The sequence below is a fragment of the Dipodomys merriami genome, unplaced genomic scaffold (assembly GCF_024711535.1).
Source record: "Dipodomys merriami isolate MVZ:Mamm:240054 unplaced genomic scaffold, mDipMer1.0.p SCAF_19, whole genome shotgun sequence".
In the NCBI taxonomy this organism is placed as follows: Eukaryota; Metazoa; Chordata; class Mammalia; order Rodentia; family Heteromyidae; genus Dipodomys; species Dipodomys merriami.
The window spans coordinates 28,472,214-28,495,000 of record NW_027203270.1 but is presented as its reverse complement, the minus strand read 5'-3'; the positions used below and the strand labels follow the sequence as shown (position 1 = coordinate 28,495,000).

At 47.4% G+C, this 22,787-nt stretch overlaps 1 protein-coding gene across 6 annotated transcripts in view; it reads left to right on the top strand.

Annotated features, from left to right (window-relative positions):
* The window catches only part of Cdk12 (cyclin dependent kinase 12), a 132,597-nt gene extending 111,429 nt beyond the window's left edge, over positions 1-21,168 (top strand). For 4 of the 6 annotated variants that reach the window (XM_070028169.1, XM_070028167.1, XM_070028165.1 and 1 more), the window contains 3 exons: positions 7,781-7,960; positions 8,065-8,142; positions 8,430-9,570. The gene's annotated coding sequence lies outside the window, so the exon portion shown is untranslated. Of the gene's footprint in view, positions 1-7,780; positions 7,961-8,064; positions 8,143-8,429; positions 9,571-15,328; positions 15,378-21,042 lie in introns of those variants that run through there. The other 2 variants (XM_070028163.1, XM_070028162.1) reach the window with 2 other exon arrangements.
* Positions 21,169-22,787: the final 1,619 nt, after the last annotated feature.

Genomic DNA, 22,787 nt, shown 5'->3' with positions numbered 1-22,787 from the left:
AGCATGCGGAAAGGTTGTATTTGAAGAACTTCTGAATAGGGAAGAGTAGAAGACTGGAAGAAGCTAGAGGATCAAGGGAAGTTGTGGGACCATATTTGGGAAGGAGGTGTCTACAGGGGCTCCTAGGGGTAAACCTGGAGGGCACTCCAACAGTTGCACTTTCCTCTCTCCACACTCTTTCCTGCTGCCGCTGGTTTCAGACCATTTCCAGTCCTAGTTCTTTTCATATATCTGTTGGTATGGTGTTAGTGGTGTGGGGGTGGGGGGCTGTGCTAAAGGAAGTTCTCCCAAAGGTTTTTGGTCACTAGGAAGGAATTCTGTCCACCAGAAACCACACTGTTCTGATAGTGGGAGCTGTATATTATCATTCCTAAAGGTTGTACCAGCAGAGCTTGTCCAAGGAGTAAGGAAGTCCTTAGCTAACAGTGTTAGTGGTAAGTTCCTCTCTTCTTACTCTCCTGTGTTCTGGGTTATTATGTACTTAGTCTTTTAAAATTCTTGTTACAAGATTTGTACACCACATAGAGCACTGATATTTACCTTGTTGGACTTCAGTAGGATCAATTAAAGTCACATGAACAAGTACACGCTGAAAACTTGTCAAGTTTTATTCAAATACTATTTATTGTTGTTGTTTTGGTGGTATTGGAGTTTGAACTTGGCTGTGCGCTTGCTAGGCAGGTGCTCTACTGCTTGAGCCAACCCCAACCCTACCAATATTATTTTAATGTATGAAAAAGACCTTATTGCTGAGGAAAAGGAGGTGTCATGAATTCAGCACAGCTCTAGTCAGCACAGCTCTGTCCTCTGGTCTGTGGGGCTATGAGTTAGAAATCCAAATAAAAAATTAAGCAATTGGGAGTCATATGATAGTACCCCTATCTTTCCTCCTTACTCTTACTCCAACCCCAGACCTGTAGCCACCAGCAGCAAAGACAGCAGCCATGCTTACACCTCCCTACTGATCCTCTACCCCTTTCCCTGGCCAGCACCTTCACTGCCATCATGCTAGCTCACAGACGTACGATTTCACCCACTATACCCCCCTTCTCCAAACCTCTTCCAACCCATGCCTTCTGTAGGAGACAGATGGGGTGTCTGCGATGGAAAAGGCTCTGGGCTCTACGCCGCCTTGGGTGGATAGGCACCCCCCCATCTCCCCACTACTCCCTCTCCCCACCTAAGACACTCAGATTCACCCTCAGGCAGCCCTGGGAGCCACTGAGGATTCCAACTCCTTTCTAAGGCCCAGTCCCAGAAACAGCCAGAATAGCATCTTTCTCTGAGACCAAGACCCCATCCCCTCCTTATGGAAGGCCAGTGCAAAAGATAAAGTAGGGTAGGGAATAGTTGGGCTCTAAGTGAAATGAAAAGGCAGGGAAAGGCCTGGGGCCTTTCACTAAGGACTGGATGGGTGGAGTTTGGGGTCCTGAGTTGACAGAGGGAGCTAAGCCTGTACAACTCCTTTGTTCAAGAAAGCTGGGGTCTCTGGAGGGAGGCTCAGCTTGGGGAAGAGAAAGGGAACTAACATTACAGAGCACCAACTGTGAGCCAGGCACAATGCCAGAGCCTTTCCATACCTGTAGTCACAACTATTGAGGAAGGAGTCAGGGCAAATAGTGTCTCAGGAGCCCTCAGCGGCATGGACAGCTGACCATTTCCCCTTCTGATTCTGTGATGACTCTGCCAATTGTTCTGCCCTCAGGCTGCGCCTTCTCCGCTTTTGCAAACTTACTCTACTCCATAGACTCAAGTCCATCAATTTTGCATGTTCCTAGCACTATATGTCTTCCTTTCCAGCTCTTAGCATAGTAATTTCACAGTTGCTTGTGCAGCCATTTGAATAACTGTCTTTGTTTGCTTGTATGCAAAGTTCCAGGAGGGCAGTGACCACATTTGTCTGTGTTCATCACAGACAGTTCAGTATGCTACTAGTGCCCAGCATAATGCCTAGCATAAAATAGTTGTTTGGCAAATATTTATTAAATAAATGAATAAGAGACATCTCTAGCCTAAACTCAGCTTCTTCATTACTCCCTCACCACAATGTATGGGCAGGGTACATGAAACAGTTACCTGGGAGGTTAGACCATTCATTTATGCTGGGGGAGGGGGGGGAAACATCAGAGCTGGGCACCGGTGGCTCATGCCTGTAATACTAGCTATTCAGTTAAGATCTAAGGATTATATTTTGAAGCCAGCCTGGGCTTATCTCTAACCACAAAAAAAAAAAAAAAAGCTGGAAATGGAGCTGTGGCTCAAATGGTATAGTGCTAGCCTGAGCAAAAAGTTCCTAGGCATTGGGCTGGGAAGGCGGCTCAGTGGTAGAGCGCTTGCCTTGCATGCATGAGGCCCTGGGTTCGATTCCTCAGCACCACATAAGCAAAAAGAAAAAAGCTGGAAGTGGCGCTGTGGCTCAAGTGGTAGAGTGCTAGCCTTGAGCTGAAGAGCTGAGGGACAGCGCCCAGGCCCAGAGATCAGGCCCCACGACCGGACACCACCCCCCCCCATAGGCCTTGAGTTCAAGCCCTAGGACTGGCAACAAAAATAAATAAGAATAAGGACAAGACCAATTCAAGCTCTGATCTTCCAGAGCCTAGCCCTACCTTTCTGCTCTCCAAGGACTGAGAATTCAAAGTTGTAATTTTTCCCAATGTAGAGGCCTGAAATTACTTACGTGAGCTTAATGAGAGGACAGTTAGAAGGGAGGGTACTCTGAAGAAAATCCCTCTTGGCCTGGGACTGTGGTTTAGTGGTAGAATGCTTGCCTACCATGCATGAAGCCCTGGGTTGGATTCCTCAGTACCACATAAACATAAAAAGCCAGAAGTGGTGCTGTGGCTCAAGTGATAGAGTACTAGCTCAGGGACTGTGCCAAGGCTCTGAGTTCAAGTCCCAAAACTGGCAAAGAAAAACAAAACAAAACAAAAAACTCTTCTGTTCTATTTCCTCAGTCCTCTTTCCCGGGGCTTTGGGGGTAGAGATGATTTTACTGAATAGGAAGGATAGACATTTACCAGAAGCAGAACATGTTACTTGCTCCTGAAATACCCAGGGATCTGAATATTGAGCTTCAGCCAGGTGACTGGAGCAGAGGAACCACAGGATCCAGAAACAGCGAGTTCTTGGGGGGGTGCTCTCTCCAGACCTAGGAAACAAGAGATGTACAAAATGACCTCTAGGAGGTACCTAGCCTCTAGCCCAATGCCCCTACCTGAACTCCTTTGATCACCCTTGCTGACTGACCTCAAATAACACCACCAAGTCTGTAGGGAGTTAAGATTAAGCCAGGCCTGGTAACTCAGTTCTCCCTGGCCACTCCCCATTCATAACATCCAAGCACACAGATGTTGCTAAGCTCCCAGTCCAGAGCATCTCCCAGTTCTCACAGCAGTGTCCCACCCAGTCCCCATCCTTTGAAAGTCTCCTTCAGCATCTAGGTCATGGATCTGGAAGTCATTCTGGGCAATGTTGCTCTCTCTGACCCCACCTGTTCTCTGAGCCCCTAATAAAACAGGACAACTCAGGCTGCAGGCCAAGTCCTTGTGTCCTCATCAAAGGCGACATCTGTCCCCTCCAAGAAGCTAGCCCTGGGGGGAGGGAAGGAGACAGGCACAAGGGAGAAACCTTGATCTTGCCTAGGCCCTCACCCCAAATTCCACTGCAGGTACAGATTATGGGTAGTGGCCCAGAGAGCCACAGAGGTCTGTACTCACACATGCCCTCACAGGCCTTCATACCTCTGAGTCCCTTCACATGAGAGCCTCCTCCTGGGCTTACCCAGCTACCTGGGCTGCTGCTGTTGCCAAGCGGCCTTCTTTTATTCATGCGTTGTTTTATTGCTGGCAAATGCTGCTGCTTGCTGCTGTTGGAGGCGTTCCTGCCAAATCCATCCCAACATCTTGGCCTGGCATCAGGGCGGCATGCTAATGTGGAAATTTAAAGAGCCGCTCGGCTTTAAATCGGAATTTTAAATGAGCAGCAGTGCTCCAAGGGGACCCAGGCAAAATCTAACAGTATCTGATCTACCCTTCCTCCTCCCACACCCACAGTCTTACCACAAATTCCTCCCACCTCTCTCTTTGATTTGGACACTAGGTAAAGTGATGGCATGAAACATACCAGCAGAAGACGGAGTTACTGGGACAAGAATTGTTGCAAGTTGGGGACCTCTAGACTAGTAAGGAACTGGGGTCCCCCACTCAAGACCAAGCCAAATGAAAGACAAGGAAGCAGAGCTATAAATGGTGAAACCATTCATTCCTCACTTCCTGTTTTACAAAAACAAAAATGTAACATACACACCAAACAAAACAAACAAACAAAAAACAAGAAGACCTTGCTCTACAGAGGAGGCAAGGTTGAATTCCATGAAGACACTCATACACACCATACAGTTGAACACATGCAGATGTGTGTACACAGCTGTGTGTGTAGTTTGGTTAGGACACACCCTACAGGGTGTGTCCACAAAACTCATATGTGTGAGCTATACACAGGAGTTATTCATATTCAGGACAGTCCTCTTTCTTCCCACATTTAGTCCACTATCCTAGTGTGGAACACACTGGCTTTAGCAAATTATTAGCATGAACTATGGCCCAGGTTTTTCCATGGATCTTAAATTCATAGCTCCTGGCAGCTACCTTGAGTCAGCTGTGGTGATGGAACCCTGCAGTTTTTCTGCCAGGATTGGGGCAGGGGCACCTGAGGTCAACTTTTGCACCTGTCTTAGCCACAGTGTGGTGCCTCCTCTGGTGACCAACAGATGACAGGCTCAGACATCTCACCTGGGATGCATGCTGGGCACCGCCTTGGTCTCAAAGGGAAAAGGAGGCTAATCAGAATCGAGAAAGGCGGAATCTGTGCCTCTTTGTGATCCCCTCTCCTTCCAAGTGGCCTCTCATTTTCAGAAGATATTTGTTGAGTGCCTGCCCACTTTTTTGGATTGTTAGCCTCAAGAATCTGGATATGCTGTTCTTATTGGGGGATCCACAGAAATTCACATGGTGACCTCAACCTAACCCTAAGCTGCTACACCAAGGGATGCTCCCAGATCTTCCCTAAGGTTCCTCCTCCCTCAAAGAAAATGGCTTTTCCAGGAGCTAGTGTGGCTGCCAGCCAAGAGGCTTGGGGCAGGGCCTGGGGCATGCAGCTGGCACTTGCCTACTAGATCCCCCAAGGAACCCCTCCTCCACTCCCATAGCCCCATTCAGATGGCTCTTGGGCTACAGGAAAACAGAACTGTTACCCATTCCTAGAGGAAAGTTTGAGCTAAAAAGAGCCTCACTTGTCTCTCCATTATAAGTTGCTCCAACATCCTTCACCCAGACTAGATAAACTAAAGACCACCAAGCAACATTATATGGGTTGAGTTAGGGCTAGCTGGGAAGGGAACTTGAGGCCTGTGCTAACTTTCTGGAAGAAGGTGTTGAGGTAATGAAATACATGAGAATAAACTCCTGAACTTCTTTTTCCTGAGCCTGGGACTCAAACTTGTCAGCTGACACTTCCTCTCCTTGGCTGGTGCTCTACCACCTGAGCCACACCTCCAGCCAATGGATGAACAACTTAATGTATGATAAGACATGAAGGGCTGGGAATGTTGCTTAATGGTAGAGTGCTTGCAAGCCCTGGGTTCAATTCCTCAGGCTGGAAGTGGTGCTTTGGCTCAAGTGGTAGAGTGCTAACATTGAGCAAAAGAAGTTCAGGGACAGTTTCCAGGCCCTGAGTTCAAGCCCCAGGACAAAAAAAAAAAAAAAAAAAAGATAGGATATGAAGAAAGGCTGAATGAATCTGCCTCTCTCATTTAATTAGCAACATGTAAATAATATGCAAACAATACCTTCTTTGTTTAGAGACCACTAAGCCTCTGATTTTTGAAGTGGATTCCCAAGGGACTTCTAAGCAGCATCTCTGATACCCCCAGAGGATGGGACAGTCAGGCTAAGGAGAGAGACCTGTGCTTCTAGCTTATTCCCTAGATGGACTCACTTTCCTTACTGTGGGCCTCAGTTTCCCTATATTGGATGGTGTCTAAGGTATTTTTCCAATGCTAACAGTGTAGGGTTCTTTGTTCTGGGACCCAGTGCTAGCATAGGGTGGAAGGGTTAAGTCAATCCTAGGGTGGAAGTCAAAGCCCTTGGCTTTCTTGCCCCAGCTACCCACCTCAATTTTGTCATACCACCCTACACCCCCCCACACACACATGCCATCCCAAGCATAGGCAATTTCTCAAAGGCAGTGGTCTCTCTCTCTCTCTCATCCCATGCCTTCACCCTCACTGTTTCCTCTGTCCAGAATGCCCTTCTTGTGCTTTAGCGCTTCATCTGACTAAACTCTGACTGCAACAGCCTTTTCTCCTCCACTCCCTTGTGACAAGATGCCTCACTCCTGAGTGCCTGGGTGCAGTTTCTCTCTTCCCATTAGACCATGAATTTTTAGTTTTGTTCAAGACTGAATTGTGAGTGTAAGTATATTCATTTTTTTAAAGCTACTGTGTAACAAATGATCACAATGTTGGTGGCTTAAAACAACAGAAATGGCTGGGAATGTGGCTCAGTGATAGAGTGCTTGCTTAGCATGCACGAAGCCCTAAGTTCAATTCCTCAATACCACATAAACAGAAAATGCCAGAAGTGGCAGTATGGCTCAAGTGGTAGAGTACTAGGGACAGTTTCCTGGGCTTTGAGTTCAAGCCCCAGGACTGGCCAAACAAACAAACAAAAACCAAGTTCACTTTCTCACATTTTTGAAGGCCAAAGTTTCAACATTCACTTCTCTGGGCCAAATATCAAGGCATCAGCAAGAACTTACTCTTTCTGGAGGCTGTACAGGAGAATCCATTCCTAGTGGCTACTGGAATCCCTTTGCTGTGGGCTAGTCACACCAGTTTTCTGCCTTCCTCTTCACATCACCTTTTAATCTTTAGGCTTATTCTCTCTCTCCCTCTGTCCTCCTCCCTCCCTCTCTTCTTCCCTCCTTCCCCCCCCCATCATATAATTAGGATTGAACTCAGGGTTGCCCACGTGTTAGACAAGCACTCTGATGCTGGGCCACATCCCCAGTACACTAAACTTTTTATTTTGAGACAGTGTCACTAAATTGCCCAGACTGGCCCAGACTGGAATCTTCTGGCCATAGCCTCCCTAGTAGCTAAGATTACAGACATTCCTCTCTTTTCAGGACACCTGTGGTGGCATTTAGAGCCCACCCACATGATCCAGAATAATCTCGTCAGCTCAATATTCTTAATTATATCTACAAAAACTCTTTCCAGCTAAGGTAACATTCACAGGTTCTGAGAATATATCTTTAGGAATATAATCAGACTACCAAAATAAGCAAGGACATTTAAATGTTTGCCAGTTATTAAGTATCTCCATGTACCAAACATGGCAGACATTGTTCTCACCTAAATCTTAGAATAACCCTGAAAAGTAGATATTAATGGCTCTATTCTAAAGCCAAGGAAACTGAGATTGAGTCACCTACCAAAGGTCTCATAGCTAGTAAATGATAGAACTAGAAACCAAATGAGCTTGGTTCCAGAACCAGTATGCTTTTGTCTCACCAACAGCCTCTGAGCCTAACTCAGACATTGGCACAGATGCTTTTGCCTGAATGGACATGCAAAAAAATAAAGAAGGAGAAAGGTGCACAAGAAGGGAACCTGAGGCCAGGCTTTCCTAGTGATATGAACTCAAGCTTTCTTTTGCCAAGCAGTCTTACCACTCCTCTAATCCTCTTCCACCAACCCTGAACCCCTTTTTTTTTGCAGGAGCCTGGAATCACCCCAGTTTGCAGCCCCCTGCCAACTACTGCTGCCCAGAATGGTGGCAGAGTGCCTAGTCTTCAGACAGGAGCTATCAAATCACAGAACCAGAGGGACATCTGGAGGTCACCTCATCGAGCCCTCTGCCGGCATCCAGTCCTGCTCATGAAGACAGCGACAGACAAGGTGAGGTCAGCGGGCAGTAGAAGAGTGAAGTTGCCATCTCTTCCTTCAGCTACCCTTTCTCCTGCCACACCTGTTAACAATTTCTATTACATATCCTCATTTAGCTCTGACCTTCTAGACATGCACAATGAAAACTGGCGGGGATCAGAAGACCTATGACCTAGTCCTGGATTCTCCAAAAAGTAAGTCCAGATTTTTGGCCAAGTCCCTTCAACACTCTGGGCCTCTAATTCTTCATCTTTAAAATGGGATAGATAGTGGTGGCAATGAGAGTGCCCCTCTCACATGGCTATGGGGGGGGGGAAGAACACAATGGGGGGGCAGGGGCTTGGAGTAAGGCAGGTGCTGCAGGAATATTTTATCACAGCCCCTCAGCCCTCCAGCCAAAACCCCTTCATTCTGAATAATCCTGCTCACCTCAGCCAGTGTGGTCTGCCTTGTGCGCTAGACTGTGAACTTCTCTTGGCAGGATCTTGCTCATTTTTGTAATCGCTGCCCGTTCCCGGGCAGGCAGGCTCAATATATATTTGATCAACGAGTGTGGGGGTGAGTCAGATCCCCAGTGCTGACACCCACCACCACCAACCCTCCTTCGAAGGACTGTTCGCTCTGGGGTCCGGACAGCCGAGGTAGCACGGCGGAGAAAGGACGCGCTGCAGCTTTAAGATTTCTCCCGGGCGTCCGGTTGCCAAGGCGCGGTTGCCAGGGGCCTGCGCGGAGCGGCGTCCGGCCTTCGCGGGCGGGCTCCGGGTTTCCGCCGCCGCGGCCGCCGCCGCCGGGCCGCGCCGGGCTCGGCTCCTCCGAACCGTCTGGCGGACTTGGCACCGGCTCCCACTTCTCAGTGCCCCCGCGGTGCGTGGCAGGCTGCGGCTTCATTATCCTGATTGATTCCTCCTGCTCCCCGACACCGTGGGGGCCCCGGCCAAGAAAAGGGGGGGGGGCGGAGGCGGCATCTGCGAGCCCCTTCCGCGGCCCTTGCCCTCCGCCGCCGCCGGGGCTGCGGGCCCTGGGTTCCCCGCCGCGGCCGGCCGGGCAGGGCGGGAAGGGAGGGCTGGGAGGCGAAGCGGAGCCGTGCTTTGGCTCGATGGCTTTTGCTCCAGAGGCCGGCCCCGCTGCAGAGGTTTTTGGGCCTTTTCCTGGAGAATATGGCCAGGTTGGGGCAGACAAAGGGGGCACGGTGATGGACCAGGAACGTCGAGAGAAGAACAAGCACAGGCAAAACGGAAAGGTCGCAACTCCGAAGAGCATGGATCACAAGGCCCAGGCCAAGTGACACGTGTCTCCATCACGGCCCTCCTCGGAGACCCTAAGTATACTTCTCAGGGGAAGAGGCCATGAGATCTGCCTCGACAACACAGGACATCCAGCATGAATCTGAGCTCCAAGGGAGGCCAGGGACCTCTATGAGGAGAAGGACCAGTCCCCAGAATCCCAACCAAGGCCTGGGACCTTGGTGGAAAGCCTCTGGGAGCCTGAGATTGCAATGTCTTCTTCCTTCCGTCACTTGGTTTGTGATCTGGGCAAGTCACGTCACCATTGTTAGCCTTGTTCTTCTGTACAATGGGGTTAAGGCTTCCCTTTTACCCATGGTTAAATGGAATGATAATGTACACGTGTTGGTGGCAAGTTCCTACCTAAGTTCTCTGGCAAGAAGAACAGGACCTGAAGGGCTGGGTCTCCATCCCGGTATGGTTTGGGGTGGATCCCTTGAGGGAGGTGAGTCTCCTCCATCTGTTTAAATCCCTTCATAACTGAACGATGATCTGAAGACATCCAATCAAATTGGATGTAGAAGGGCAAAACTGCGAAATTCACATCTGCCTCTACCACTCCTGTCCCTGCCTTCAAGCCTTGACAGTCTCCCCCTAGTGACTTAGCTCTGTCTTGTGTAAGGGCCAGACATGAGAATTTCCTACATGGGTTTGGCCCTGTCTGAGGAACTCTTAACATTTCGTTTCCCTTGTCCCTAAGAAAATGGAAATTGTTGGAGAATTTGAGGCCATTTTCTCTAGACCTGTGGCAATTTTTGTTTGTGAACATGATTGAAGTGAAGGTCACTTGCAACTTGGTGTCTGCCTTTCAGCCTGATCCTTACTTATTTCAAATTCTTCCACTCCATATTTACTGGGTAACTCCACTGAGGATCATGATACACCCAGGAGGTGAGAGTGTTGTGAATGGACACAGGTTGGGTAGAAAGACCTCCACTTTGAAACCACTGACATGCTGGCCAACAGCTAGATGCACACAGCAGTCTCTCCAATATTATAGGAGTGTGTGCTGCAGGAGGACCTCTCAGGTTCTAGAACATTCCATCCCCATCCTCCTGACTACAGCACTCTTGTACTTTTCAAACAAACTTAATTACTTTCCTATGGGAGAAAAGTAGGGGAGGAGGGAGCCTAAAATTTGAGCCTGAGGCTTTTGTTCATTTTGTTGGATTACCTGTTTCTACAATAATTATTTATTATTTTTATATTCAAGGGGAAAGAAAACAAAAAAACAATACAGTTTGAAAGGATATTTTTCCTCTAGTAATCAGATTTCAGGTCAGTACATGTGTCTAGACCTGCCAAGCTGCCCTGGACCCTTGATCAGAGTGGTCCTGCTTCAATGTGCAGCTGCCTCAGTCTCCTCACTGGCCTGGCTGCCCACCTACCCCTGGCTGACCTGCCCCATCATCAATGCCTGCAGCCCTCAGCTCCACTTCCTATTAATACAAACCACGTGGGACCCTCACTGCAGCATCTCCAAGCAGAAGAGAAAGCCAGGGCCGCCTAGTGGCTGCCAGGAAGGCTGGCAGGAAGGGACATCTCCACCGGGCGTCTCCTGGGAAACAGTGAGCTCCCCAGAGAAAGGGACATTTGGAAATAAATTTCCTGCTGTTGTGTGTTTGTATGTGTGTTGCAGGAGAGAGGGAGTTAAAAAAACTTTCTCATCCCCCTCTGCTCTTCTGTGTCCTTAGGGAAAGCAGTTCTCACTGCTTCAAAACTTCAGGCCCTTCCAGGTTCTGGTACATCAAAGGCCCAGGTTTTTTGGCTATTCTGCTTCACCTGTAACCTTGGCCTATTATATGCCCCTTTCTGAGTACTTGGTTCCTCTTTTGCAAAATGAGGGTGCTGCATGATATTTACCCACAATTTTTTTTTTTTTTTGGTCCGGTTGTGGGGCCTGAACTCGGCCTGGGCGCTGTCCCTCAGCTTTTCAGCTCAAGGCTAGCACTCTACTACTTGAGCCAGTGTCACTTCCGGCTTTTTTTTTTCTGTTTGCTTATGTGGTGCTGAGGAATCGAACCCAGGGCCTCATGCATGAAAGGCAAGCGCTCTACCACTCAGCCATCTTCCCAGCCCCTTACCCACAATTCTTAATCCCTCATTTGAGGCTCCTTCATACTTCCTACTAGGCCATACTTTCCTGTGCTTGAGATAAATCTGTGATAGGAGCTCATACTTCCCTGTATGACCTTAGCCAGTTTGTTAAACCAGCATGAGTTTTTCCCATGCACATTTATTTATGTGGGTATTTGTGGATGCTTTTTTTTTTTTTTTGGTCGGTCGTGGATCTTGAACTCTAGTCCTGGGCACTTTCCCCGATCTCTTCAGCTCAATGCTAGTGCTCTACCACTTGAGCCACAGCGCCACTCTCAGTTTTCAGGAGGTTAACTCACAGATATTCCTGCCTGGGTTGGCTTTGAACTGTGATCCTCAGATCTCAGCCTCCTGAGTAGCTAGGATTACAGACAGGCATGAGCCAACAGTGCCCGCTTGTGGGTGTTTTTTGAGAGTGAAGTCTATACTGAAAAGGTGCTGAGTTATGAGAATTGCCATGAAAAAGGGCAGTAGCTCCCCCTTTCTCTTCTGTACCAGAGGCCAGCTACATGCCACATTCCTTCAGTAATCACCCAGGGCCAGGAGCCAAGCTAAGGGAGAAGCCATAGTACCTCTAGGAAATAAGAGTAGAGGTGATATCCCTGTCCTCCCTCCATTTCCCTTTGCCCATCCCCCTTGCTCTTAAAAGATGAAATCCAATCCACTCCTTCTCAAACTGAGGACAGTAGTCCTTTGGACTCCACAGGCTCAAATGGAGTAACCCGTCCTCCTGGTCTTACCTCCTAGAACTCAAACTCCTCAGGAGACCTCTTCACCTCTGAGCAGGGTAGGGGGTACTCAGACAGTTCTTCATGCAGAGATAGTCTCCCACAATTTTTGAAGGAGAAAGAGGAATTCCAGGAAGAAGGCCAGGAATCCTGCAGAGACTCTGGGTGCCTCGGACACCTTAGGTGCCCTCTTTGGGGAAAGCATTTGCTGGCACCCACCTCCTAGGTTCTTAGCCCTTGATCTTCCTTGGGGCAGAAACCAAGGAGTTGAAGGTGAGAGGGCAGAAGAGAGCGAGGAAGAACAGGGAAGCAACAGAAATAGGAAAGGACCAGAGATCTGAATTCTCACTTGTCACCTTTATCTGCACTGTGGCGTGCCAGGTGATGGGCTCTGTCCCAGTTTTACCTGGATTATGTATTCAGTCCTCCAGACCTGTCTCATGTGTTATTCTGTTCTGACAGAGAAGGAAACTGAGACTCAGAAGCATTATATAACTTACCCAAGGTCACACAGCTTGTCAGGAGTGAAGCCAGGATCCTAGCCCAGGCCTGGCGGCTTCCAGTAGATTCTCCCTGCTGCCAGAAAATCTTCCTGGAAGAGCAGGTCTGGAGTTGGGGTTTTCAGTCAGAGCTTATCGGGATCCCCAGAGGCAAATCTATTGTCATGTGCCCTCCTCCTCCTCACCCATCTGCCAGGCACATCAGTGGCAGGTGAACCCCCCCCCAGCTCCTGCCCAGCCCCAGGTGCTAGCCCAGCTTTGCCTGGCTCCCCGCCTCTCCCTGGTGCCCCCAAGGTGGCTCTGAGGTCACCCCATACCCCAAGGCCTTCAGTTGTGTGTTTTTGTATCTCAGGATGCATGGGAAAAGCAGGAGAGAGGAGGTCACTTGAAGGTTGGAAGTGGGGGCTCTGGTTATGGGCAAAAGATTGGGGCACCTGATTATCTCCCTTGATTCAGAGGAACCCTTCCCCCAGCCTCTACCCCTCAACCCACTAGAGACAGCTAGAGCTTTGCTTAGTTAATGAAATACAAAAGAAGGAATCGGGTGGGGGCGGCTCCAGAGCCCTGGAAAGCGAGGGAGAGAGAAAAAGTTGGGTCTCTTCCAAAGAGTTAATGTTCCACAGTATGATCGATTAGGTGTCAGATGTAATTTCAAACCAATACAAGATGAATGGCATAATTTTCCCTCTCTCATTTTAGACAGAATTAAGAATCCATTAGCTAACACAAATTTTTGGCAAGTTTAATAGGAGCTCAAATCTACATTCGGAGGAAATGCTCCCCAAAGCCTGTTTCAAGCTTTTACTTCTCAGGCCCCCTGCCTCCAACGTCCTCCATCCTCAGACTCCCCAGCCCACTCCCTTCCCGATCCCTACTGGCCCCTCCCCAACCCAGCCTAAGATTAACTGGCTTGACCCTTCACACAAAGGCTGGGCCTGCCCACCATTGTTTTTCAGTAGGGTTGGTGGGGGAAAGGGGTGGAGGGGCTGGCAGTAGGCCCAGGAAAGGGAAAGGTTGCAGAATTGGCCCTGGGCTCCAGACAAACCCCAGGGAGAGAGGTGAAATGGGGCACTGGGCCATTTTGGTCTCAGCTACTCAGTTTTACCTCCCAGAAAAGTTGTTTTGGTCCTAAAGCATTCATTTTTAAGTTCATAAGGGAGATATGAACCCTGTTCTTGTAATCTCTTACATTTATAAGCTGTAGGAAGAACAGCTATCCCTATTTTATATATGAGGAAACTAAAGCTCATTGGGGTTGATTGGAGTCAGCTATGCCTTAGGGTGAACCTCTGCTACTTGATTGCTTAGCTGTGAGCCTCAGTTTTTTCATCTGTAAAATGGGAAGAACATTAGGATTCAGCTCATACCAGGAACATATATAAGTATACATTAGAACTTACCACAGGTCCTGACAAAGGTCCTTACAAAGCCCTTGAGAGCATTCATAATTGTCTCTCCTGGCAAAGAGGCCAAGTGTCCACTCTGTGCCAGCCTTGTACTACAGGGACTGAATCAGTCCAAGCCCCAGTCCTCAGAACTCTCCGCCTTGCTAGGGGAGACAGATGTGCAAATGGAGGCCCATCCTGGAAGTCTAAAGAAGCTGAAATGTCAGTTTTCCCAATCCTGACATTTGCAATGGGTCCAATTTGGGAACACATTCTTTATACATATTAAGTCATTTAATCTTAACAATCTTCTCAGGTAAGTACTATTATTATCAAACTCATTCTTGTGTGTGTGTGTGTGTGTGTGTGTGTGTGTGTGTGTGCGCACATGCACACCTGCATGCCTGTCCTGGGGCTTGAACTCAGGGCCCAAGTAGTCCTTGAGCTTTTTTGCTCATGGCTAGCACCCTACCACTTAAGCCACAGCTTCACTTCTGGCTTTTTTGGTAGTTAATTGGAGATAAGCTTGGGACTTTCCTGCCCTGCCTACCTTTAAACTTTGATCCTCAAATCTCACCCTGAGCCACCATTGCTCTGCAGTTATACCCTTTCTTTAGATCAGGAAACTTAGGCCCAGGTAAAGTAACTCAGTTGATATTACCCAGCTAGAATATGGCAGAACTGGGTTTCCAATTCAAGCAGGCTGATTTTGAGGCCTATGGCTCTTGTCCAATGGATAGTGGAGCCCAAGGAGGCTTAAATTAGGTCTTAACTGATGAGTAGGAGTTTGCTAGGTGAGTGAGGAATGAAAGAGCATTCTAGGCAATAGGAACAGCTCATCAAAGGTACAGAAATCTCAGCATGGAGCCCAGTGAGTAATACATGGTTGAAGCATTGTTGCTCTATTCTTGTGGAGGGTAGCAGAAACAAGGTTGGATAGGCAGGCCAGGTGCCTCATTTTGACAATCCTGCTCTGAAAGTTGGGAGGTCCTCCCTGTTGTCTAATTCCTACAGATTCATTGCCTGCCATACTCAGGAGCTATTACTTTACCCAGCTACCATCTCCAATGTGCCAATGGCTTTGTATCAATTGCTTGTTACTTTATTGCACTAACCACATAAAGCAGGTGCTGTTATCCCATTGTTCAGATGACTTATCTGGGGCTCAAAGATGTTAAAGTATCTTGGTTCAAGAGCCAAGCTTCAAACCCAGGTTTGACTCAAAGCCTGAACTTTTAGTCATTGTACTTGCTATATCCTGGTAGGCAATGGGGGAACTTTAGAGGAATTTCTAGGAGTTTACTAAGTTTTAGAAAGAGAATTCTGGCAGGATGTAGAGATGAGATTGGAGTAGGGAAGCCAGGAAGGAAACCATTTTCTGTTTCAGCTGAAAGCTGCTCTGAGAAACTTCCTGTGAGCCAGCTCCCTACTGCAAGGTAAGTTATGTTAGCCCCATTTAGTACATGAGAAAGCTGAGGCTCAGAGAAGTAGACCAACTTCTGTGGCTCACACAGCTGTGATGGGATCAAGTCCTTGCTGTTGTCTAACTGCCATCACAAATAACCTCAAATTGCTGGCTCAAGGGAAGAGCGCTCACCCATGCTTTTCACTGTGAAGACACACCTTTTCATCTGGTCTGGGATAGGGATAAGGAGATGGGGTGGTATTCTGTCTACTTAGGTTTAATATTGGTGCATAACCAAAAGTGGGCTGGAGCAGCTAGGTTACCAGATTATCCCACTTGCCCTTGCTCCAGGGCATCCTCAGCAGAGAGGAAAAAGAAGAGACCAGCAGGACCACCACCTGTCTGCAGAGCAGACCTAGGATTTTGCCTAAAAGAGGGAAGGAGCTGTGAAATTCCTCAACATCCTATCAAAGACTTTTGGGTCAGCCCAAGGTCAACCTAAGGGAAAGAATTTGGGGAGGTACTTGCATAAGGGGAAGTGGCTTTGAGGGAAAGAACTTGAGCTTTGGAAGCAAAGGGGTTCCAGTTAAGAGTCTGAGCCTCGCTTCTGCAAAGGCAGAAGTTCCTAGAGCAGCACTGATTCAACTGATTCACCCTGCCCAAGAAATATCTGTTTTAGAAACAACATTATACTGGGGTGGGGGTGGCAGGGTGATGCCCCAGCTCTCTTCAAACGGCAATCATCAGATCTCAGCCTCCTGAGAGCTAGGATTACATGTGTGAGCCACCAATGAGGCCTCAGTTTTAAAGGGTGACATTTGAAATATCTGAAGAGGAGGTGAAAAAGTGGTGTGGACACTGGCCATGCCCAGGAAGTAAGGCAGACAGGGATGAAGGATCCAGAGAAGTCAGTGCATTGGAGTTAGTGGGAGAGCAGGAACCATGAAATCAGATGGGATAGTGGAGGCATAGACTGACACCTTGGGATGCCCTTCCTGCCTGCCTGCCTGCCTTCTTCCCTCCCTCCTTTATTCCTTTCCTTCTTTCCTTTCTTCCTCTTTCTCTCTTATTCCTTTCTTTCCTTCCTCCCTCCCTCCCTGCTTTCCTTCCTTCCTTATTCCCCTCCTTCCTTCCTTCTGTCTATCTGTCTGTCCTTTTTTCCTTTCATAGATCTGGGTATCAGATAGAGCCCAGGCCTTCTAAATGCTAGGCAAGCCCAGGTCTTGAGTTCAAGCCTCAGGACTGGCAAAACAAAACAAACAAAAAGAGCCCAAGGGCCTGAGTTCAAACCCTGGTACCAGGGGGTGGGGGGGCGGGGAAGGAAAGAAAAGAAAAAGAAACACCTGTATTCTCATCCTGGTTAACCACTTTTCATCTATAAAATGAAGATAATCATACCTCCACCCTAGGACAATTGTACAGATTAAATACATGTCTAAATTGTTACCCAATTGGAGGCCACTGGCCACATATGTCTACTTAAATTTAAATTAATGAACTTAAATAAAATTTGAAATTCATTTCTTCAGTCACAGTCACATTTCACATGCTTAATAACTTCATGTGACCTAGCAGATACCATATTGTCTAAAATAGAAAATTTTCATCAATGCAGAAAGTTCTATGAGACAGCTCTAGTCTAAAGCACTTCACACAGGGCCCAGTCCAAGTTCAAGTATACAGTGAGCACCATTTCTCCTGGAAGGCTTGACTGGGACTGATGATCCTTCCAAAAGCTGCCAAAGACCATCCATTTGAAGTTCCAGGGCTGAATCTGAAAACTAGGGTCTGATTAGGGAAAAAAGAAAAGGAAGGACTTGTCTATAGTTGCAGGAGCTAATGTGAATAACTGCTTATGGGCAGGGGAGGGAGACAAGAAATAAAATGAGAGGACATGAAAAGAAAACAGGAGATACCATCATAGTTACTCAAATCTATAATCCTAGGTACTTGAAAGGCAAGAGATCAAGGGATAGTTCCAGGTCAGCTCTAGCAAAAGGAAGTTAGCCAGACTCCATCTCAACCAATGGCTGGGTTAGGGGTGGACTTGTTATCACAGATACTAAGGAAGCACAATGGATGGGGTGCAGTGTTGTATGCCTGTCATCCCCAGTGACATGAGAAAGCACAAGACCTTACCTTGAAAATAACCAAGGCAAAAAGGGAAGGGAAGGATGGTTTAAGTGGCAGAGAGCCTGCCTAGCAAACAAGAGGCTCTGAGTTTAGTCCTAGGAACTGTAATAAAAAAAAAAAAAATCAGGTACTCAAAGCTGGACCCCTAGACAGATTCACCTGTATCTGTAAAGTGGATGCCACTTTTTTCCTTGGTGCTGGAGATGAAACCCTAAGTTTCGTCTACTGAACATGAGCTAAGATATGTAAGCTAGTAGATATGTACCACTGAGCTACACACTTAGCCTTGGGATGACATTTCTGAGATCCTGGGTCCTTGCCATTGGTCCTGTCCTAGGTGCTAAGAGTGCTACTAAAATAACCACTCCCCAGGGAGTTTGTGAATGAGAGTGGCACTAAAGGAGATAGACCATGAACATAATAAATTCATAGCAAAGTACAGAGTATGTTAAATATGATGTATACTGATTTTAAAAATGAGAAACAGAAGGCAGGCTTGACAGCTTACAATATAATCTCAGCACTTGGGGAGTAGAGATAGTAGGATCATGGTTCAAGGCTGGCCTGGGCTAAACCACAAGACCCTACCTGGGGAAAATAAAAAAGGGAGGGGATGGCTATAGGTCTGAATCTGTTGATAAAGTACTTGCTTAAGAAGGCCAAAGCCTTGAGTTCAACCCCAGTTTAAAAAAATAGCAGCAAGGAAGAAAGAGGTGAGGAAAGAAGGTATATGGTTTTGGTTTGAGATGGGATAGCCAGAAAAAGCCTTTTGGAGAAGAGAATGTTTTAGTACAAACCTGAGACGGATCTGACATCTGGAGACAACCAGACCATGAAGCATTTGGGGAGGGAAAGAAAAGAGAAGATAGGGTTGAAGGAGATGAAACTAGAGAAGAATCTTGGAGGCAATTTGTTTAGGACCTTTCAGGTTTCATTCTGAGTGAAAAGGTACAATCTCAGGATCCTGAATTCTTTTTTTTTTTTTTTTTGGGTCCGGTTGTGGGGCTTGAACTCTGGGCCTGGGTGCTGTCCCTCAGCTCTTCAGCTCAAGGCTAGCACTCTACCACTTGAGCCACAGCGCCACCCCTGGCTTTTTTCTTATGTGGTGCTGAGGAATCAAACCCAGGGCCTCGGGCATGCAAGGCAAGCGCTCTACCACTGAGCCACCTTCCCAGCCTTAGGATCTTGAATTCTAAAGAGAAATGATACCTGACTTAATATTTTAAAAAGCATTCTGACTGGGCACTGTTGGCTCATGCCTAGCCATTGAAGAGGCGAAGATCTAAGGATCATGGTTCAAAGCCAACTTGGGCAGGAAAGCCCATGAGATTCTCATATACAATTAACAAGAAAGCCAGAAATGGACCTGTGGCTCAAGTGGCAGAGTGCTAATCTTGAGCAAAAAAGCTCAGGAACCGTGCCCAGGCCCTGAGTTCAAGCCTCAGGACTGGAACAAAAAACAAACAACCAAACATAGCATTCTGGTTGTCCAGGACTAGGGGCTTAGATGGGAAATGGAGAATACCTATTTATGGGCACAGGTTTTTTTAGATAAAAATGTCCAAAATAGGGGCTGGGAAGGTGGCTCAGTGGTAGAGCACTTGCCTTGCATGCATGAGGCCCTGGGTTCGATTCCTCAGAACCAATAAGCAAAAAGAAAAGACCGGAAGTGGCGCTGTAGCTCAAGTGGTAGGGCACTAGCCTTGAGCTGAAGAGCTGAGGGACAGCGCCCAGGCCCAGAGTTCAGGCCCCACGACCGTTAAAAAAAAAAAAAAAAAGTCCAAAATTGAGTAGGGTAATGGTCACACAAGTTGAGGAATGCTTTGTGCCCTTTAAGTGGATCCTGGATTTATTTCAAAGATGAAACAGACAAGGTTCATTGTAAATCAAGTATGGATAGTCAAGGATGACTCAGGGGTTAGGACTTGGGAAAGCAGAAGCATTGAGGAACTAGAGTCCTGGAAAGAGGGAGCAGCTAGTCTGAGGGCACCCCATCAGTGTCCTACAACTTAGGTTGTAGGGCTTGGAAGATGGCTTAGTGGTAGAGTGCTTGCCTAGCATGCATGAAGCCCTGGGTTCAATTCCTCAGTACCACATAAACAGAAAAGGCTGGAAGTGGTGCTGTAGCTCAAGTGGTAGAGTGCTAGCCTTGAGCAAAAGAAGCTCAGGGACAGTGCGCAGGCTCTGAGTTCAAGCCCCAGGACTGGAAAGAAAGAAGGAAAGAAAGAAAGAAAGAAAGAAAGAAAGAAAGAAAGAAAGAAAGAAAGAAAGAAAGAAAGAAAGATAGAAAGAAAGAAGAGAGAGAAAGAGAAAGAAAGAAAAAAGGAAAGAAAGAACTTAGGTTCTAAAACCCAGATTTATTTATTTATCTATCAATCTATCATCTATCTATCTATCATCTATCTATCTATCTATCTATCTATCTATCTATCTATCTATCTATCTATCTATCTATCTATCTATCTATCTATCTATCTATCTATCTATCTAACTATGCTAGGGCTTGACCTCAGCACCTGTCTCTGAGCCTCTTTGTTCTGAAGGCTAGTGCTCTACCACATGAGCCACAGGGTCACTCTGGCTTTTTCTGAGTAGTTTATTGGAGATAAGAGTCTAATGGAGGGACTGAGAAAGTGGCTCAGTGGTAGAGCACTTGCCTTGCATGCATGAGGCCGTGGGTTCAATTCCTCAGCACCATATAAGCAAAAAGAAAAAAGCCAGAAGTGGCACTGTGGCTCAAGTGGTAGAGTGCTAGCCTTGAGCTGAAGAGCTGAGGGACAGTGCCCAGGCCCAGAGTTCAGGCCCCACGACCGGACCCCAAAAGAACAACAACAAAAAAAAACCCACAACCAAGATACTCTGGCTTTTCAACTAAATTCTACCCTACCACATTGCAGAATATTTCTTGACTGTTTTCCTGAACCTATACTTAGCCAGCTGCATAGACTGATAGGGAAAAGCCTGACTCATACCAGGTGCTAGAAGAGCATTTGCTCCTTCCTGTCCAATTCTCTTCTGACCTTCCAACGGAGACTGCTCTGAGCAGGAGTTCAGGAGAGAATGAAGGGAAGGACCATAGCAGATTCCTCCTCCCAGAGGACCTGCTAGGCTCAGGGCAGTGACACTGCTTTCAGTGGGGAGCCTAGAGGGGGACTTATGGCAGCCTCCTATACCTCTACCTTTTCTGAGGACAGTAAGACCACATTTGGGGTTAGAGGAAGATTATCTCTGCCAGTCCTCTTCAGAGTAGTGGGAGATTCTAGGAAGCCTTTAATTACCACCTCACAGCGGATGCTAGGTTAATGTGATGATTCGAAAGGTGTATTATTCAATTACATTTAACAAAAAGATTTATAGTCAACTAAGGCATAATTAAGAAGCTGCTGGCAGACAGGCCTCCTGAGGGGAAGGAAGAAAGGGGAGACCAGTCCCTTATGAGGCAGGTTGGAACCCTGGCTATAGGACCCCCCCCCTCCCCACCACTCCCCAAGGATAAGAAAGCATTAATCAAATCCACCATTCTACACACATTTACAAGTGCCTACGCTGTGCTTGGCTTACAGAGTACAACGAGAACTGAACAAATATGGTGCCAGCCCTCAGGAGAGCCTGCAGGCCAAGAGGAAAGTCAAACGAAAAGCACCCAACTATTAAAGTTCTGTCAATGAAATAATAGAATGCTGAACTCCTGAGTGACTAGGGGAGCCCTCTTTGAATAAAGGAATAAGAAAAGGCTTGATGAGCTGGGAAGTGAACCAAGAGTTGGAGGATGAAATAAATCAGCAGCCAGCCTGTGATCCTAGCTACTCAGGTGACTGAGATTGAGGATCAGGGTTTGAAGCCAGCTTGGGCAGGAAGTCTATGAGTTTCTTATCTCTAATTAACCAACAACAACAACAAAAAATCCAGAAGGGAGAGAGAAGGGATAGTGGAAGAACAACAAGGGAAGGGGTAACAGTGCTCAATGAGAAATATACTCATTGTCTTACTCATAGAACTAATCCCTCTGTACATCATCTTTACAATACAATAAAATACAAGCTGGGTGATGGTGACTCACACCTATAATCCTAGCTGCTCAGGAGGCTGAAATCTGAGGATCATGGTTCAAATCCAGCCCGGGCAGGAAAGTCCATGAGATTCTTATCTCCAATTAACCACCAGAAAACCAGAAGTGGTGCTGTGACTCAAGGGTAGAGCACTTGCCTTGAGCTGAAGAGCTCAGGTACAGTGCCTAGGCCAAGTTCAAGATGCACGACATATATATATATATTCCAGAAGTATAAAAAAAGAAACAGCAGAGTCTGGGGAAGGTGGCTCAGTGGTAGAGCGCTTGCCTTGAATGTATGAGGCCCTGGGTTCGATTCCTCAGCACCACATAAGCAAAAAGAAAAAAGCTGGAAGTGGCACTGTGGTTCAAGTGGTAGAGTGCTTGCCTTGACCTGAAGAGATGAGGGACAGTGCCCAGGCCTCACGACCAACCCCTCCCCCCAAAAAAGAAACAGCCAATCAAGCAAGTGGTGGGGATTGGTCCCAGGAAACAGCCCAGCTTCTAGAGTGGGAAGGTATTTGTAGAATGGAATTAAAGACCCCTGGTGAGGCTGGTGCTTGGAAAAGAAATAGGAGGGGAAGAGGGCTAGGAAGGTGGCTCAGTGGTAGAGCATTTGCCTTACATGCATGAGGCCCTGAGTTCAATTCCCCAGCACCACATAAGCAGAAAAAAGCCGGAAGTAGCACTGTGGCTCAAGTGGTAGGGCGCTAGCCTTGAGCTGAAGAGCTGAGGGACAGCACCCAGGCACAGAGTTCAAGCCCCGTGACAGACAAGAAAAAAAAGAAAGAAAAGAAATAGGAGGGAAAGAAAGAGGGAAAGAAGAGGCAGGAAGAGGCATCCTAAAAAGAAACCTATACACACTAGCATTCACCCTCCATTTCCCTCCAAAGCCCTCAGCCTTAGGCAACCCTGGTGATTTTTCTATGAGTCTCATGGGCTTTCCTTGCCCGGGCTGGCTTTGAACCATGATCCTCAGATCTCAGCCTCCTGAGTAGCTAGGAGTATAAGCATGAGCCACCACCAGCATCTGGCTCACTGGAGAGTTTTTGCTTTTGTTTTTGTTTGGTTTTGGTCATGGGGCTTGAACTCTGGGCCTGTGCACTGTCCCTCAGCTATTCAGCTCAAGGCTAGAACTTTACCACTTTAGCCACTGTGGTGCCACTTCCAATTTTCTGAGTGGTTTATTGGAGATAAGAGTCTCACAGACTTTCCTGCCCAGGCTGGCTTTGAACTGTGATGCTCAGATCTCAGCCTCCT